The sequence below is a fragment of the Tenebrio molitor genome, chromosome 8, assembly GCF_963966145.1.
Source record: "Tenebrio molitor chromosome 8, icTenMoli1.1, whole genome shotgun sequence".
NCBI classification, from domain to species: Eukaryota; Metazoa; Arthropoda; class Insecta; order Coleoptera; family Tenebrionidae; genus Tenebrio; species Tenebrio molitor.
In genome coordinates, this window is record NC_091053.1 from 10,544,672 (window position 1) to 10,557,989 (window position 13,318).

Here is a 13,318-nt window from a genome sequence, read left to right on the forward strand (position 1 = left end):
TATGCCTTCTAAGATTTTCACTTTTAAATAAACTGTAGCTTTTTATTAAAACAATTTTAACCATTGCTATGTTATTTTTGTACCATTTACCATGAACACCTGAAAAAATTGTTAACAGTAAGAAGTCAGCATTTCTGCATGTTATACCATCAATTAAAGTCTCTGAATACTTTTCAATTCTATTCAGCATTCCTAGCATAAAAATAAAAGATTCTTTTGGAGTTAGATCTGTATCTTCCACTTGTTCAAAAGTCATATCTTCATAAACACGGTCTTCATTGTTGTTACCTGGATCAACCTGTGTGTTTTCGAAGTCATGATCTCTTTGATTATTTAATCTACCACCAGTTTGATTATTTGCTTGATCTGGACGATTTGCCAGGTCCAGTAAAAACTCACTTGAAGATACATCATTTGGGTTGTCTTCATTATTTGGGTGAAGAGCTATGACATCAAAGTGATGATTATTTAATCGAGAACCAGTTTGAGAAGTTCCTTGATCCAGTGAAAATTCACTTAAATCCGAACTGTCGCGAAGTGTTACAATACGACTGTGGCGATTTAATTGGGGAGACAGACTATCGTTCGATTTGCTCCAATCGTTCATTTTCTCGTTTCAAATAATTTGTCAACTGCTCACGATATTTTAAAACTGAACGTGTAAGTTTCGGCAAAATGTTTAGATTGTGCTCCAGAAAAAAATGTGATAAAAAAAATAGTTTTAATTTGTAAATAACGCGCAATAAAATTAATCTCACTTTATAACCTATATTACTGTTTGGCGCTTAAACCTTAACCGTGCCTTAAACCATCAACCGCCAACCTGTTAATTCGTTATAGTTACCAATAGTTACCAACTTACCAAGTACCAACTACCAACGTGACAAAACAAAAGGTATAAAGATTTTGACGCTTTTTAAAGTTTTTATTAGATAAAATAAACACACACGTGTAATTTGTATGTACATCAGTGCTTTTATATACATAAAATTACATTTAATTTACAGTAATATACAAGACTTAAAACTAAATGTCCACAGGTCGAGATCAAAACTTTTAAAAGCACTCCGCTACGCGTCGTGTTTTGTGTTTTAAAGGCTTCCTTATAAACAATATTGTACAATGAAGGACATGGAATCCTGGGCAGTCTGTTATTGTCGTTTCAAAAAGTGACAATGTAAATGCACTTTTACCGTCATTATGATTGATATTTTCAAAAAAACTGTCAAATTAACTTAAGCTTGGTTATGAGTAGCTAAGGTATGGTTTAGAAATGTTGACAATGAATGACACATCTGCCCAGTTTTCCGTGTCCCCAATAGTAAAACAATACTCGTAAAAAAATAAAATAAATACAAATTCCAATATTAATAAGATAACCTATCCCACCTCCACCCGGCGGCACGGCAATTTTGCCGGAGTACATACACTATTACGGATAATACTATCAAGTAATAGTGCAGTGCTTATCAACATAATTACCGGCGTCTCGCCTCCGCATTTTGACTTTTTTGTGTTTTATGTTCTGTGTCAATGTTAAGGAATTTCCTCACGATGTGACATGAGTATAATAATATACCTTTTTGAATTTCAACCACCAATGTGTTCTCTAAGTCCAAAATTTTTAAATTTTTAAAAAGAGATTGGGGTACTATTCCTGTTGCTGAAATTATAAATGGTAAAATCGAAATTTTTTCTAAACACCAAAGATTTCTCATAGCAACGGAGAGTTCTAAATATTTATTAATTTTTGTATTATATGTCTGTGTTATATTGTGTGAATTTGGAACAGCTATATCTAAAAGATATGCTTGCTTTTGTTGTTTATTTAAAATAATAATGTCTGGTCTGTTATGCTGAATGTGAATGTCAGTTAAAACTGTCCGATCAAAATATAATTTGTAATTGTCATTTTCTAAACAACTTTCTGGTTTATAAATGTAATGTGGTTGTGTATCCTTTAATAAATTGAATTTAACTGCTAAATTCATGTGTAAACCGCATATGTGTTTTTTATAATTTCTTGTATTTATAACACGATCTTGTATTCAAATATAAAACCCTCAGTCTCAGGATGAATATTTGATTTTTTAAGCCATGCATGAGAAGCTTTAGATAATAATATTAATAAGATAATTGGATTCATCTCTTACTTTGAGTGGGAGTGGTAAACAAAGAAGTCCTCACCATCTTGGTCTGTGGTAAGTAAAGAGCGATCAAATTAATTTGTAATCGAGTCATCCATGGATTTGAATCCGTATGTCTTTTAGATTGATATGTCCAGATCTAACCTTTGTTTTTTGTTCAAGAAACGACATACGATTTCGGATTCATGGATAACTCGATTACAAATTAATTTGATCGCTGGATATGTCTTTTCTGGCTCTTCCACAGACCAGGATTCAGGAGAATGCCCAATGATGGTAGGAGGTAAAGCTCGAAGCGCATCTAAATTAAAATAAGTATCAATTAGGTATTTGAACTATAACATAAAAACAGACCTACCTTTTATTTTTTCAGGAGTTACATACATATTTATATTCTTCCTGAAGGTGACTGAAGCAGTCTTCTGTCTTGGAAGATTCCTTAACGCCTGAGAAACAAACAGAATATAAATAATTAAATATAAATTTTGATTTTTCGTAAACATTGATTGATTATTATCAAAGTTTAAAAATTTCATTTTTACAGCCTACCTGCGATTTGGAATATTTTCACATCCGGGTACACAACACGGCTTCATTTTTTTTACAAATTGTCCAAAAGTACTTAAAAATTGAACACAAAAACACAAAATCTACATGTATTTTTCCACTTTCCACTAAATTGCGTCATGCCTCGCAACACTTTTCTGGGAATTACTAGGAAAGTGAATGCGATTGGGGATTTATCCAGGATGACCAACCATAGGAATTACTAAATTGTGTTGGTAGTAGCAAATTTTTTAATTTTTTTCTGTTTTTTTCTGATCTGAGCGCCATCTGTAGTTGCCGCAAAATATTAAACTTGATTCAAGGTCGTCTATTAGAGTGCCCTACCCCTGGATTGGATAGAATTTTAGAAGATGCAAGGAAGCAATGCAGTGAACAATTATCATGAGAATAGTATATTTCAAACCAAGGTAAGAAAGTGGTTTCTTGCAGACCGCAGGCAAAGATTATAAACCGAGTCGTAGACGAGGTTTGTAAGTGCCTAAGGTCTGCAAGGACACTTTCTTAACAAGGTTTGAATACAATTTTTCTCCCTACCGGTTAGAAATGTAGGCTGTGAATACCTCATTTGAGGTGAGAAAATTCAACTTTCTCGCTAAGGTAAGAAAGTTAATCATGAAATGTTTATGGTAAAACTGTACCAAAATACAAATGTCAAAAGTGAAATAAGTTATTGATAAATGAAAGCCAATTCAATGAAGTAAGTTGGTAGGTCAATCATATAATCTGGAAAATAAACAGATAAGCTAGGTAGGTAGATTACTTTACCCTGTTTATATCAAATTTTCGAACAAATCTCAAATCTTCAAATGCGATGACAAGTTAATTAAACAAATAACACAGCCTACTATTCAATTCTCAAAATTTTCGTTTTAATCACGAATATAACCATCTTTTTTGACTTTTTTCAACAAAGTTGTGCCGGTAGGGAAAAATAGTAGGTATATTTCAAACCAAGGTAAGAAAGTGGTTTCTTGCAGACCGCAGGCAAAGATTATAAACCGAGTCGTAGACGAGGTTTGTAAGTGCCTAAGGTCTGCAAGGACACTTTCTTAACAAGGTTTGAATACAATTTTTTTCCCTACCGGCACAACTTTGTTGAAAAAAGTCAAAAAAGGTGGTTATATTCGTGATTAAAACGAAAATTTTGAGAATTGAATAGTAGGCTGTGTTATTTGTTTAATTAACTTGTCATCGCATTTGAAGATTTGAGGTTTGTTCGAAAATTTGATATAAACAGGGTAAAGTAATCTACCTACTTATCTGTTTATTTTCCAGATTATATGATTGACCTACCAACTTACTTCATTGAATTGGCTTTCATTTATCAATAACTTATTTCACTTTTGACACTTTTGACATTTGTATTTTGGTACAGTTTTACCATAAACATTTCATGATTAACTTTCTTACCTTAGCGAGAAAGTTGAATTTTCTCACCTCAAATGAGGTATCCACAGCCTACATTTCTATCCGGTAGGGAGAAAAATTGTATTCAAACCTTGTTAAGAAAGTGTCCTTGCAGACCTTAGGCACTTACAAACCTCGTCTACGACTCGGTTTATAATCTTTGCCTGCGGTCTGCAAGAAACCACTTTCTTACCTTGGTTTGAAATATACTATTGTTTATTCATCGTTTAGGTAGTAGGAAGGTCTATCAAAAAGAGAAGAAAAAGGCGAGGTTGTCATTTAAAAAACAATGATGACGTCCTTGTGCAAAAATACATGACGTCATAAGTAAAATTTTTATGTCATAAGATGGCTAGCTAATTAAAAAATAACATTCACCTGTCCGAGCGTTTTCCTCAAAACATTAAATAACGCAATTATAAATTTTGTTCCTTACTTTATCACCACACTATTAAGTTGCACAAACAGGCTGCCAATTTTTTCGACTCCCGCCGTACTATTGTCAGTTCAACCACCATCATATGTATTATAATTCAGATTAGTAAATTTCAGAAAACACGAATTGCAATTCAGATTTGTCAATTGTATTTAGAAAGTGTTGATTGTAATTCAGATTTTTAACTTGTATTTCAGAAAGTTTTAATTATACCTAATTTAGAATAATAAATTCAATTTCAGAAAGCGTTAATAGTAATTCAGAATAGTAAATTCAATTTCAGAAAAAAAAAAATTGAGAAAGCATCAATTATTGTATTCGGATCACTTGTTGGGTTGTATTTTCAATTCCGCCGGGGTCATTATCACTCGTAAAATATCCTGCATTGCCAACAGGATAACAAACTTTGGTTTCAGAAGTATATACCTACCTACCTATTTTGAGAATTTCATTTTTAAATCAGTAGAGGGAGTTGGAGAGGGCACGCACCCCCCACCACTTTTTTTTGACCTTGACCTCTAAGCCCCTCCCCCTGACCTTGATAACCCCACTACTTGACCTTGATATCCCCACTACTTGACCTAGATATCCCCACCACTTGACCTTGATAATTTCCCCCACCAGTTGACCTCGATATCCCCACCACTTGGCCTTGGAGTTCCCCCACCACTTGACCTCGATATCCCCACCACTTGGCCTTGGAATTTCCCCCCACCACTTGACCTCGATATCCCCACCACTTGGCCTTGATAAATTCCCCCGTTCCTGATAAAAATCTGTATAAATGTATATTCGTATGGTACGATTGGTTAAGTGTATTTGATAGGTAGTGATGGCTGTTAAAATGTGGTACCGAATGACGTGTAAAGGTTATGTGGTGTTGACGCAAAGGTTGTATTCGAAATTGGAGACAGAAAAGCTGTTTCTGACTAAAGATGTCATGTGTGAAGGGTGTTTCAAGGAAGATCTGCGCTGTAATGGTTTAAGAGGATCATCGGAGGAGAATGCAGAAAAATTTAATGGGTTTTGCATCGATATGGTGTGTGACGAGAATGAGTTACATGATTTATTGGAGAAATATGGACGAGAGTGTCGGAAATGTAATAAAATATTCTTTACGTTTGTTGAAATTAAACCGGAGGATACATATTTAAAGGAGTTTTTGTTTTTATAACTATTGTTGTAATCTATGAATAAATGAAAATTATTCTAAAGATGGTTTGTTTTAATGTATTATATTTTGTATATAGGATGAATGTTTGTGGGAAAAGTGTCAGTTGATGGTGTTCGATTCACTCAACATAATGAAAGTATATAATATGTCCAATAGAAAAAAAAGATGTTAAACGTAAGGGTGTTGTCTTGAAGAAAGGAAGTGTTATAGTTAATAAATTGATTGATAAACTTCCGATAGAATTACATCTACCAGGATATAATTTTTGTGGTCCAGGTACAAAGTTGACAAAACGACTTGCTCGAGGTGATAGTGGTGTAAATTTGTTAGATTCGGCTTGTAAAGTTCATGATATAGCCTACTCCGAAACAACAGATTTAAATAAAAGACACGAAGCAGATAAAGTTTTAATTGAGAAAGCAAGAGAACGTCTCAAAGCAAAAGATTCTAGTTTTGGTGAAAAAGCAGCGGCAGCAACAGTGTTGGGTATAATGAAGGCTAAAGTAAAATTAGGAATGGGTTCACGGAAAAGAAGTAAAAGAAGCAAAAAAAGTAAAAGAGGTCGTATATTGGTTGCACCAAAAAGTGGTGGATTTTTACCATTTCTTCTTCCCCTGCTTGGGGCGTTTGGAGCGTTGGGTGGAGGTGCAGCAGGAATCGCGACTGCTGTAAATAAGGCAAAATCCGATAAACAACTGTTGGAAGAAACTCAAAGACATAACAAAGCAATGGAAACCATTTCATCGATTACGAAAGGAAAAGGAATGCGTAAGAAAAGAAAAAAGCGTAGACAAGGAAAAGGACTATATGTTGGACCATATCAATGGTATCAAAAAAACTACCGATAAAATTACCACATCATGCATTGACTAATGTGGAATTATTACGGTATGTAAAAATATTAAATATACCAAATTTTAGAGGAATATTTATGCGTAACGGTTTACCAAAACGTATAAAATCCAAAGAAACCGGTATTATAAACTTGGATGATAAGAATGGACCTGGAACACATTGGACAGCATATATAAAATTAAAAAGTGAAATTTTATATTTTGATAGTATGGGAAACTTACTTCCTCCGAGAGAGGTAATACATTATTTTCAGAGTGATAAAAAACAGAACCGCATAAAATATAATTATGATAGATTTCAAAATTATGATACAAATAACTGTGGACATTTATGTTTAAAATTTTTATATACTCATGCAGTATAAATAATATAATCATTTGAAGTTAAAGTGGTGAGAAAAAATGTTCTTCGTATTAACAGGTCGTTCGTCTATTTTATCGTCTGATTTTAATTCTCCAATTAATGCAAGTAATAAAAAGTGCACTTTGGGTTTAACGAACTTTGAAGTTTATAATTCAATACCTAATATTCAAGATGGATGTAATAAATTTTATTTTGGATATAAACAGTTCACAATACCAACAGGATGTTATCAACTACAAGATATAAATAAATATTTACAAGATGCTACAGGGAAATTGTTTCCAAAAAGTTTCCTGGACATTAAGGCAAATAATAATACTTTACATTGTCACATTAAAGCAACAGAAGATGTAGATTTTACGAAACCAAATACGATTGCACCTATATTGGGATTTGGGAAGAAACTGTTAAGAAAGAATCAATCACATGATTCGGATGAGATAGCAGATATAATGAAAATAAATTCTATATGTGTAGAATGTAACATAACTGTTAGTAGTTTTCAAAATGGGAAACCAGCACATATAATTCATCAATTTTTTCCTAATGTACCTCCAGGTTTTAAAATTGTAGAATCTCCAGAACATGTAATTTATCTACCAATCAGTGTAAATACAATTAGAAACATAACCCTTAAAATAAGAGATCAAGATTGTGAGTTGATCAATTTTAGAAACGAAACCGTAACTGTTGGTTTACATTTGAAGACGGATAATCAATAATGAGTATTATTTTTAATAAATTATCAGTGAAGTGCAAACCGCATAAAAAGGAATACACAGTTCGAAGAAAAGTTAGTAGGAAGAGAAACTTGCAACGAGTATTAAGCAAGGAAAACAAACGGTTTTTAAAATCACTTGGGTTAACGTTGTTTGAAAATGTTGAACGTCAATGAAGGAGTTGTCATAGATGAATCGATTGCTGGATATAAGGTACAAACTCATGAATCTTATACATCTAGGTTTAATAATAATGATGAAATAAGAATTAATTTACCTGAAGATTTGGCTACATTACCTAGTGAAAGTTATATTTATTGTGAAGGTCTACTCGTAAAAGATGAGCCTGCTCAACCCCCCGCAACAACCACTAAATTTGTGAATAATGGAATATTAGATTTATTTAGTGAAATTCGTTTAGAAGTTAACGGACGCACAATAGATACAAATATAAAACCAGGATTAACAAGTACCATGAAGGGGATAGTATCATTTAATGCGAGTGAAAGTTTAAAATATCAAAACGCCGGATGGTTTCCTACGAGTGATAGTAAGATTGTCGAAAATGGAAAATTTAGTGCTTGTATTCCTTTAAAGATGATATTTGGATTTGCTGAAGATTATAAAAAAGTGATGGTTCAAACCGCTCAAGAACTAGTATTGATTCGAAGCAAAAGTGATGTTGATGCTTTAATATCTACTTCTGATGAAAAAGCAAAAGTCATCATAAACAAAATAGCATGGAGAGTACCACATATAATACCTGGTTTAAGACAAGAAGCTGCGATGGCAGATTTGATTAAAAAAGGAAAAGACATACAGGTTGCGCATCGTACATGGGAATTGCATAGTTTTCCAGCATTACAAGATATAAGTAAACATTCGTATACGATTAAAACAGCAACCAAATTAGAATCTCCAAGATATGTTATTCTGTGATTTCAAACAAATAGAGCAGGTCAATTTAAGAAAAATAATAGTCAATTTGATAAGTAGGGCCCGGATTTTAGGCAATTAAAAAGTCGGAAATAGGTGCCTAAAATAGTCCCTTAAACTACTGCAAATAGTCCCTTAAAAACTGAAAATAAGCCATACTAGGTCCTTAAAGTTGTGGTTAATTAAATTAAAAAATGTGTTTTTAAAGTTTTAAGTAGGTACACACAACAAGATATTTACTAATTATTTTTTATTAATTAATATACAATACTACAAGTTTGTTAGTTATTTACATTGTTACGTATTTACATTGCATACAAGATATTGCTCTAAATTTTCTACTTTAAAACATTGTCGGTTATCCACCAAAATGGACTTATATTTTGAAAAACTTCTTTCTACCTCGCAAGAGGTAATGGGCGCAAATTTGTAATAAATTTCTTCCATTTTGGTGTCATGTTCCGGCACATCTTCACCTCTAAAAATTCTTGCCAATTCTAGAAGAAATTTGTATCCAGGATTTTTTTCAGTAACATCTTCAAGTGGAGATTTTTTTAGGGAGGTAAATACGTTTTCAACAATTTTGATTGAATCGGTTAAAGGTAACCCATTTTTTTCCAATTGAGTAATACTTTCGCAGATTATTTTAAAATTACTGCGAACATAAATTAATTGGTTTTTTATTCCGGGTTTCTTCATTATAGACTGTGCTTTTTGAATAGCAACAGCAGAACTTCCATCAAAGGACATGACAACCTGAGAGTAGTTAAAAACAGTTTAACAATCAATTAATTTGCTTATCTTTTATATACTTACTTCTTTAATGGAATCAAAGTGTTCGCTGTAAAACATAGCAGCCTGAAGCCATGTTCCCCATCGTGTTAAAATTGGCTGTGGAGGCAGTGGCATTTCTTTTAGTTTTTCTTTGTACATTTCAACTCTCAAAGGTGCCTTAACGAAAATTTTTTTCACGTTCGAAATTAAATTATCCACATCTTCATATTGATAGCGAATTTTTTCAGCCACTAGATTTAAAGCATGCGCTAAGCATGTGACATGCACAATTTTTGGATAAAACACCTTAAGGTGTCTACCAGATTTTATCATATATGGTGCTCCATCCGTTACAAACAAAAGAAACTTTTCAGCAACAACTCTGGTACTCCACAAGATTTCTACGCATAGAAATTTTAAATCAAAATAAATTTAAAAAAGTGAAAAACCCTTACCTAAAGATTGATTTACGAATCTAGCTATTGTCTCATGATTTGTTCTTTCTAATTGTTTAGACGCCAAAAGATAAGATTTTCCAGGTTCATCTTCTGAAAGTTTCCCAACCAGACAATTCGCCACATATCGCCCAAGTGCATCTGTTGTTTCGTCAACTGAAACCCATATGTTAAAAGGATCCAGCTCATTCCGAATGCGGTCAATAGTCTAAAAGTGAAAATAATTTTAAATTAAATATTAAAAGATAGTATGTTCATACATCTTTGTAGCATTTTGGTAAATAATTTTTCCGTAAAGTAGACTCATCCGGAATTTTTCTACCACAATATTTTGTCAGAAAATTCTGAAACGCAGGATTTTGTAGTTTGTGCCATGGTATATTGGCAGCTAAAAAGACGTTACAAAGTTCCATATTGAATGTACTATTTGCCGATTCCTCCAAGTTCTGTGTCAGCAACGTTTGCCGAAGCGGTGTCATAATGTTCTCTTTATGGATGGCCGTTTGCTCATGCTGTTGCAAGTGACATTTTTTTTCGCATATAAACTACAAAAAATAAAATTTTCAAATAAGTAAAAAATATAAAATGACATATTTTTAATTATGCTTAACTTACCAGTTTACCACAAGCTTTACAAAACATTTCTCGGGTTGATTTTATTTCATATAAATCTTTCTTGCTTGTCCACTGTAATATTTTTTCGCGTAAACTAATTTTTTGTTTCGGCATTATGTTCACTTTAAACAGGTTCACAAGAAACACGACCACTGCACGGAGATAAAGTAAACGAGAAATGACAAATTTGTAATGCTTATATTTACGTCTCCCACCAAATTTCAGAGGAGATGGTTAATTTTATATTTCTTAAATTTTTAGAAAATGACACCCTTAAGATTTCTCTTATTGTTTCACTTCGGGATTTTAATTTTCGTTTTTATGGCAAGGACCATTTTATAAACGTTAAAGCTTCTAACAATACCTAAGTATCAGAAAACATTAGACCGCGTATACCTGCACCCCTTCGAACAGAGGCAAACAGATAAACTCTGTAATTTATGCCAGTCCAGTCTAATGGTTTGTGGTACTTAGGTATTGTCGGAGTATTTACCGCTGACATCATGGTCCCAACCGTAAAAGCGAAAAAGTAATTCCTGTATTGTACTGCACTTTGTACATTTCAGTAATTACATCTCCTTAAATTTTAAAATCATAAAGCATTGTAAATTTTATTGAGGTACCACTTTTACATTTTCAATACCGTAAACTTCCCAGAATTCGAAAATTGGGAAAAAACCGCAAAAATGAAATTGATTTTTGGTCATTTTAGGCATGTTCAGGCAGTTAAAAGGTAAAATAGGTATTTAAAGGGCATTTTAGGCCGAATAGGCAGAATCAAATATGGCTCTAATTACTCTAATTAAGCCAGAAATCATTTATAGACAAGTTTCATACATGTGCCTTAAAAAATAAAAATAGTCCATTTTGCCTAAAATCCGGGCCCTATTGATAAGTGTCACTTTAACAATATCAGAATTTACTTAAATAATGAAAGATTTCCATATGAAAATGTGAATAATAACTTCAACAATAATCAGTATTCTACACTATATGAAATGTTTGCTCAATTTCGAACAAGTTATTATTTTGGAGAAAAAACAGAAACAGATATAACTCCCGAAGAGTTTAAAAACAAATATCCTTTAATTATTGTTGATTGCTCAAGACAAAAATTAGGTTTTCAAACGCAAGCAGTAACAGTACGAGTAGAATTTGATACTGGTACTCCAATGCCTGCCAACACTATGACACATGTTTTGTTGATTAATGATCGAATTTTTACATATAATCCGGCAACAAAAGCAGTAAGACAGATGTAAAACCAAAATACTTGTGTAGGTTAAGCGAATAATGTGTAAATGAAATAAATAATTCGAGAGAAGAATCTGCAGAGCAGTCTTATCAAGATGCTTGAAGAAGAACGTTGGGTGACCTGTCCTAAGAATGAAGGACACCGTTTAAAACTAAAACATTTGAATAGACATTTATGGCGGTGTAGAGGAGAGGAAACTAATCAAAATTTATCATATAATCATCATGATTATAATGAATTTTGTGATTCATCACATTCCTCAAATGATCATTTGCCACAACAATCAACACCACAACCACCACCACCCCAACAATCATCAACACCACAACAATCATCAGAGCTATCACATTCGGGAAATGGAACCCTAACTGGATCAAGCAGAAGAATTTTTTTTTAAATATAATATTAATGTAATAAAACAATGTATGTAATAATTAATGTTTTCTTATGTATAGAATAAAAGTATTATAAAAAATTAAGAATGTTTCATTTGAACATAATTAATAATAAAATTTAATGTCGTAAAGAGTAGAAAAGGCAGAGGAGGAAATTATAAGAATATAAAGACATAAAGCTGGATAATTTAAAAACATTTGTTACCAAACCAATATTCAGTGTAGTGTGTCCATCTAGAGTACGACTTGTGATAGAGTGCGAAAAAAAGTTGTATTATGGATCAAAGAAATATGGTACTAATAGATATTCAAGGATTTAAAATTACCAATAATAAATTTATACCGAAAGAATTGGCAATTTTAAAAAATAATAAAATGGCTCATTACGTTTTTGCTCCTCCATTCCCATCTACATTACTACCAGATGATGTTCAATATCAAATAAAGTGGTTATCAAAAAATCATCATTGTATAAAATGGGATACTGGATTTGTACCGCATTGGAAATTTCAACAAATCTTAAAGAAAGTAATAAGCGATGGTGATTCAGTCCATGTGAAGGGTAAAGAAAAAGCAAAATTTATCGAAAAGTGTATTAAGATGCCGGTAATAGAATTACCAGAAACTCCTCGATTAGAATCATCCAAACCGATGTGTTTATTTCATATAAGCGAGAATTGTTACTGCAGCATGCAAATTGTTACAATGTTATATAATAAATTGAAACAATAATATAAAAAATGTTTGTTATTTTCATTTTTCAATTATTCAATTATCACCAGGTGCCCAATTCTTGAATCGATGGAATTAATTCTCATTGGAAAAATAGGCAAATTTTCTCATGAGAAATGCAAAAGTGTATTCTGGACTTATGTCAGACGGATTGTTCCACTAATAATCCGGAGAATTATTTCACCTAGTGTTTATCATGGGAAAATAATTTTCTCGCGAGAAATTCGACTGTCAAATGTGACACTTTTGTTAATACATAATTGTTTGTAAAAGAAAAAAATGGAAGAATTCATTGCAATGCAAATAATGGTTGCCCAAGAAATTAGACCCGTTTAATCCAAATTGTCAACATATTGCATTTTTAAATTCTCATGTGAAATCATTTTTCAAACAGTTCAAGAATACAGATATGAGACATTTTAAATTCCACTGGGAATTCATTTATGGGAAAATATTCTCAAATGAATATTTTCCAGTGATTTCAAGAA

General features: G+C 32.4%; 1 protein-coding gene and 2 long non-coding RNA genes across 6 annotated transcripts in view; all 3 read right to left on the reverse strand.

Moving 5' to 3' along the window:
* Positions 1–13,318, reverse strand: part of LOC138137147 (myosin heavy chain, clone 203-like) — a 305,955-nt gene that overhangs the window by 1,520 nt on the left and 291,117 nt on the right. The window lies entirely within an intron of this gene.
* On the reverse strand, positions 1,377–8,598 carry LOC138137172 (uncharacterized). Its single transcript, XR_011161609.1, has 3 exons — positions 2,697–8,598; positions 2,506–2,593; positions 1,377–2,448 (listed from the first exon to the last, which is right to left on the reverse strand). It is a non-coding gene; the product is annotated as an uncharacterized lncRNA (long non-coding RNA).
* Positions 8,840–11,342, reverse strand: LOC138137165 (uncharacterized). The gene is made up of 4 exons (XR_011161601.1): positions 10,094–11,342; positions 9,834–10,041; positions 9,421–9,779; positions 8,840–9,360 (listed from the first exon to the last, which is right to left on the reverse strand). It is a non-coding gene; the product is annotated as an uncharacterized lncRNA (long non-coding RNA).